Raw genomic sequence first — 6,240 nt, 5'->3', positions numbered from 1 at the left:
CAGTGAATTTTAATGTCCTTTCTTCAAGTGCTTCTAAAATCTGTATGTGGCTTCAGCTGTTTTATGTTTAACCTTGTGGATGTTGCTTTAAAATGTTAAGTTAATGTTCTCATTTTGTATAACAGCTTTTTCAAAATTATTTTGCATTTCAAAAACGCATTTTTTCCACTACTTAGTTTGACGATAAAAGTGAAAAAGTTTTATATTACCACATCCTGTGCTTTTTGAAGTAACTCTCTAAATAGAGGATTAAATGAAAACTCCCTGACTCTTACATGTACCTAAAAATAAATGTTAGATGTGGTCATAAAATTTAATGTTTGACAAATGACACTTTCTGCAATAATTTACTTAGGAGGTCAACTAATTCTTAGAAGATAGGTATTATAACTCTTCATTACTGATGATTATAAATTCTATTTTATAACACATATATAAAATCTCGACTTCACGATGCTTTTTTCCATCAGTTAACAATGTGTTTGTTATAAAAGAAGCTATAATGCCTTGATGAAAATACTGAATAGTTCATAAAATCTATGCAGCTTGAATCGGTCTCATAATCTCTTCACACTTAGAGAACAAAGTGGTTTATGTTATTGGATGTATTATTACTAATTCTGATCATTTAATTATCAGTTCGTTTTAATCCAAATATTAACTTTGAGAGCTCATACATATTTTAGAACAAATATAAACAAAAAGACACCTTGGGGGATGGTTTATTGTATTGATATAATTAAACTGCCGGCTGCCAATTAAGGACACATGTATTATTGTGAATTCCTAAGCTTAAAGATGAAGGAAATTATATAAATGAAAATAAATTATCTAACTAAAAGTTGAAAGAAAAAAAGCTTTAAAGTGATGGTTTATAAGTAACATGGTTATTTTTTTTTTCTTGCATGGAAAGAATGTAGTCTTAGACTATCATAAGATAAACAATTTAATTATCAAATGATAAAATGTTCTATTTTTAAATCTTAGACTAAATTTATGTGATGATTCAGTTTAAATTTGAGAATACAGAGCACATAGATAAACATTCAACTTCTTTTGTACACATTGGAGGCATATTTCAGATACAGATTTCTTTCTCACAGATTGCCTGGTTTTACAGATATTTTGGAGGGACATGACAGCAAAAGTTTAAGGCACACGACGAGAGGACAGATAGTCTTATTTTATGACAGCCTTCCAAACTCAGGCTATTCACCCAGAATCCCAAGATTTAGTATAGAAGGTTCTTTTAACAAAATAATTCATCTTGCTTTATTCTTTCTTAATATTGCCTGAATATCTTCCTAAAAGTGTTAATTCCTACTTTAACAATTTGCTTTATATTTAATTTTGTCTGCATTTTGCTAAAGTTTAGCTCTCATAAATTTCTCTTTCTAGAATGAATATGTTTACATTGTAGTTGTCTTTTACTACAATATCATGATGGTGAAGACCCCATGGCCTTAAAGACTTGGGATTGAAGATTTACCTATCTACTGTCTGTATTATTTAAGTTGCTTAGCTTCATTAAGACCCAGTTCCCTCTTGGATTAATTTAAAGATTATGTGGTATGTATTACATTATTGCATGAACTATTTGTTATAGTGACTCATCAAGTGATAAACTCTCAACGCAAATGGTTCTTCTTTATAGAACTATATGCTTATTTGTCTCAGTATCTTCCAAAGCCTGACCTAATGCTTGGCAGGGAGTTGGCATTTTTCTTAACAATATAGATATTTAGCAGATGCCAAAGGTCGTGTTGATTTGCTCTCATGAAGTATGTTAAGAACGTGTATGATTGGAGACCTAATGGGATTATCCATTGTCGCGATATTAGATGGATCTTCACTGTCCGGAAAGCTACTTCTATGGAGATAAATGGAAATATCCACCCCTCACTTTTAGAGGATATTATGACACTTATCTGCAACATCTCCTTGGAGAAGCCACTTTGGTTTTTATTTTACTAGGATAGGAGAATTGAAAAAACTTGAACTTGCCTTTCCTCATTCAGTGAAATAGAAAGAGAAGCATATTTTTTTAACCAGTTACTGAATTCTGGATCAACCATGCTTCTAAACCTTAGGGTGTAACTACAGGCTATCTTCACAGACCAATGCTGCCCATCGCTTGTGAGATCAGATTCGAACACGGTTTTACATATCCTGTATCACTGTATCCAGTATTTTCACATGAAATTCAGGCCAAGCGCTGAGTCATCTTTTTTCCCCACACTCCTCTTTTTCCATTTGTCTCCTTATCGTGTTCCTTCTAAGTGAGATTCGACGCAACGTATTCCTCGTTGCTAGATGGCAGGTGGATACAAAAAAAGCTAATTCTTGTTCTCATTATTATTGGTCATTATTTGATATTTTATTTTCCCCAAGATGTAACCAGCCTTGCTTAGACTGTTGACTAATGTCAGCCTCACTCCCCCCTATTTCTGATGAGTTTGTTTCCTGGTAGGGCTTCCGGTCACTAGGAACCTTACTAAGTAGTCCCCTCATCCTGACTGTCAAGGCTATTCACCACTATATTATCTTAGTTTTATTTATTTGTCTGTTCTTGTTTATTTACCCTAGCAGAAGGTAAGAAGCAAGGGTGAGAGAAAGACGCATTCTTCATTTGTCCCCATTTCTGATTTATCTTGTTTGACAATCCAATTGTAACTGTTGAACTTAGTATTAAAATGAGGCATCTTTGTTCTGTAAGGTGGATTCTCACTGGCTTTATCCATCCACCCAGCTGCTAATGAAAGGTTCAAAATTGCAGAGCAAGAAAGGACACATTAATTTATTAATATGCTAGGCTGCCAAAAATCAATACTTTTCTTACCATCCCTCTCTCTATATAATTCATATTTTAAAACTATGTTTTTTAAATATTTATTTTTCTGATTTATGATTAAATGACTAAAGCTTAATCAAGAAGCATTGTCACTAAAATCTGCCTTAGCAAACACTTTATTTATGACCATTTACACCGATATCTAGAAGTTCTTGAGAGTATGCATTTGTGTTTTTTTGTCAACTAGACAATGCACATTGACAAGGGGGGCAGTATTTAATGGCACATGAAAATCTCCATGATGAAACTTTTCTAAAGTAAGCATTTCTTACGTATTTTCCAGTGAAAATATATAATTTTGATCTTATTAAATATTATGTAATTTACTCATAGAGATCGATATAATGACGTTGATGTCACAGATGCCCATATTATTCTCTCTCTCTCTTATTCACATATATTTAGTTTTCACTACATTTTATGACTGGAAGTGACTGTGCTTTGGGGAAAATAAAACCACGTTATAAAAAGAGCACTGAGCTCTAATCAAAAGACCCAACCATTAATACTCATTCTACTATATCACTATCATATGAAATTGGACAAGTCACTGACCTGCCTGAGTAACTGATTTATGTTCCAAAAAAAGTACAAAATTACGAAATATTATATTTATGCATTATTTTCTAGAAAATAACCTTGATACACATTTATGTAAGAGTATAAACAAGCACACATAACCTATGATCTCGATTACATTCAGATATATATAATATTTACATAGAAATGACATTAATAATATATTATAAATCACCTGCGGTGGCCAAATTATAATGGATGATATAATGGATTACACTAGGCATATTTTAACATATGAAAAATATTTCATTAACATTTTTTAAAAGTAGGAAAATAACAGGCAACAAGGCAAGGTGAAAGTGCACCGTGTACCCACTCCGTAAGTTTTAAAGATTGATACACACATGTGGCATTACGGGGGGAAATAAAAATTAAATTCATGGGTAGAGAGGTTTAATAAAATAAATTTGAAGCTGTGTCTTATGGCTAAAAGTAGCTGATTTAAGTTGATAAGAAAATTTAAAGCATGTTTAGGTAAAACTTGGTAATACATAGTGTTTTCATTGCATTCTATCTCTTTGCATACATGTTTCATTAAAATTTTACCCATACACGCACACAGAGGTAAAGACTGTAATGTTTGCTTCCTCCATAGATACCAGTAGTGACTGTACATATTTAAATTAATTCCAGAGGATCTGACAGTAAATCATTATATTACCCCACGCACCTGGATGGAAGAACTGCAGGGGAGAGAGGAGAAGAGGGGTAGGCGGTGGGCGGGGGGAGGGGAAGGCGGGGCGATGATGCAGTTCAGGTTGCACAGAACAGGACACAGTAACAGTCAGTGTTAGAAGCAGCAACTTCTTTCTCATACACATCCTGTGAAAACTGCACATTCATCAATAGTTTATTCATACACATTATATTGTTCAGCAAAGAAACTTTTTATATATTTAGTATATCGCCTTAGATGAAATACATGAGTATATGGTCCCTATCAAAATTGTGTCACTGTCACTCTCCTTCATTTTGACTCAAAGAAACTTTAAAATTAAAAAATTAAATGTTAAATATTGGTAATTATATTTGATAAGAGGGATCATTTTAATGAAACAGAAATGAGGAAGAGTCTACGACCATGCTATCCTGAATATGCCCGATCCCATCTGATCTCGGAAGCTAAACAGGGTCGGGCCTGGTTAGTACTTGGATGGGAGACCACCTAGGAAGACCAGGTGCTGTAGGCGTAAAAAAGATATGAGACACGATAAAGCTCTAGTTCCTTTAAAACAGGTATCCTGGTCTATTTTTTCACACATTGACCTAAGGTAACATATAGTTACATAGCAATTGGCCAACTATTTCTTTTAGAGACGAGCATTAAGTATTCTTTGTGTTTATCCAAATACTTCATTAAAAATTATAATAAAGTACTTTATTAAGCTGAAATATTATTATATATGATATTTAATTTCTTCCACTAAAATGTTTGACTGAATCCATAGGATTATCATAACATTACTTATGAAGATATGAAATGTCTACATTTGTTTAACTCCTTTTTACTTATCGTTATATGTAAATATGTGTGTCTGGATATTAAGAGGGTACATATTAGTCCCTAGTTGATAGCTGTTACTTAAAAAAAGAAATAAAAACAGATTTTGCTCATGAATATTGCAGTTAAATCAATTTTGATTTAATTATGAAGCAACTGTGAAATGTTCCAATAATATAAGAAAATCCTATAAATTTATTTATAAAAAAGGAATTTTTATATTTATTTCCACATCACTAAAACAGCATCCATTAGGCATTAATTTAATAAAGACTGTATCTGCCTATATGTGTACCACGTGAAATAATTTTCTTTATTTTCAAAAACTGAGGTCTGGTGCAACAGAATCTAAAATTCAACTCACGATATCTTTGAAATGGTGACTATGGCACCTAATAGAATTACTTATTATTCAAAGTTTTAAGATATCTGAATTTAGAAATAAAATTTAATTCTGAATTTTGTTATTATATCAAGAATTGTACGACTTGGCTAAACATTTTAAAATTTATTTTTAAAAGATAAAATTCTAAAGTTTGTGTGATTCTAAAACATTAGATCTTATCTTTCTTTTACAAGTGTCAACTATGAATAGTTTCTCTGAAAGAACTTAACTGATTAAACAAATTTGAGTAAAGCCAGGTAAACCTCAGGTTAAATTTACATAACTTCATCTAAGCCTTCCAAATTCTGTAGTCATTACACAGTGATAGACTAAATATGAGTGTAACTAATTAGTAGAAATCTCTTAATTAACAGCAGTTTTAGTCCAAACAGATGCAAATACAAAGGTCAATGTGTCAGGCTGGGCGGAAGATTTTAATCCACGATATTGACAAATGTGAAGAGCAAGAGAATTAAAGGTCCAGAGACAGCTGTGTGAAAGGAGAAGGCAGTTCTCTGAAAGCGTGAGTTAAAAATGTGGTCAGGATGCCCTAGAAACTTATTTCCATGACAATGCAAGAACGCAAATGGCAGACTTCACAAAGTGACAATAAAATGTCAGGAAGACTAGATCAGATTTGTTGGTGTTGAAATCTGCTCTTGTTAATGCGATCTAGATATTTATGGTGAGAACATTTCCTAAGTTAAGCTAAGAAAAGTTTTTATAATTAGACGTGTTTGAAATGCATTAATAGATATTCAAATTCTGGCACTTAAGAGGAGCGAAACTGCACACACATGTATGCATGTACTCACCACAAACACACAAACCACATGCAATAAATATATAACACACACACCACCATATCACACACTTATGTCATGGTGTTTAAAGTATTTTATTTTTATGTGGAAATGGTAAAAT

The 6,240-nt window shown here is 32.4% G+C and overlaps 1 non-coding gene across 1 annotated transcript; it reads left to right on the top strand.

Moving 5' to 3' along the window:
- Window positions 1-4,501: 4,501 nt before the first annotated feature.
- Window positions 4,502-4,620, top strand: LOC112481266. Its single transcript, XR_003046863.1, has one exon. It is a non-coding gene; the product is annotated as a 5S ribosomal RNA (ribosomal RNA).
- Window positions 4,621-6,240: the final 1,620 nt, after the last annotated feature.

Source organism: Pteropus alecto, unplaced genomic scaffold (assembly GCF_000325575.1).
Source record: "Pteropus alecto unplaced genomic scaffold, ASM32557v1 scaffold14, whole genome shotgun sequence".
In the NCBI taxonomy this organism is placed as follows: Eukaryota; Metazoa; Chordata; class Mammalia; order Chiroptera; family Pteropodidae; genus Pteropus; species Pteropus alecto.
The sequence above is the reverse complement of the archived record's forward strand: the minus strand, read 5'-3'. Positions and strand labels throughout refer to the sequence as shown.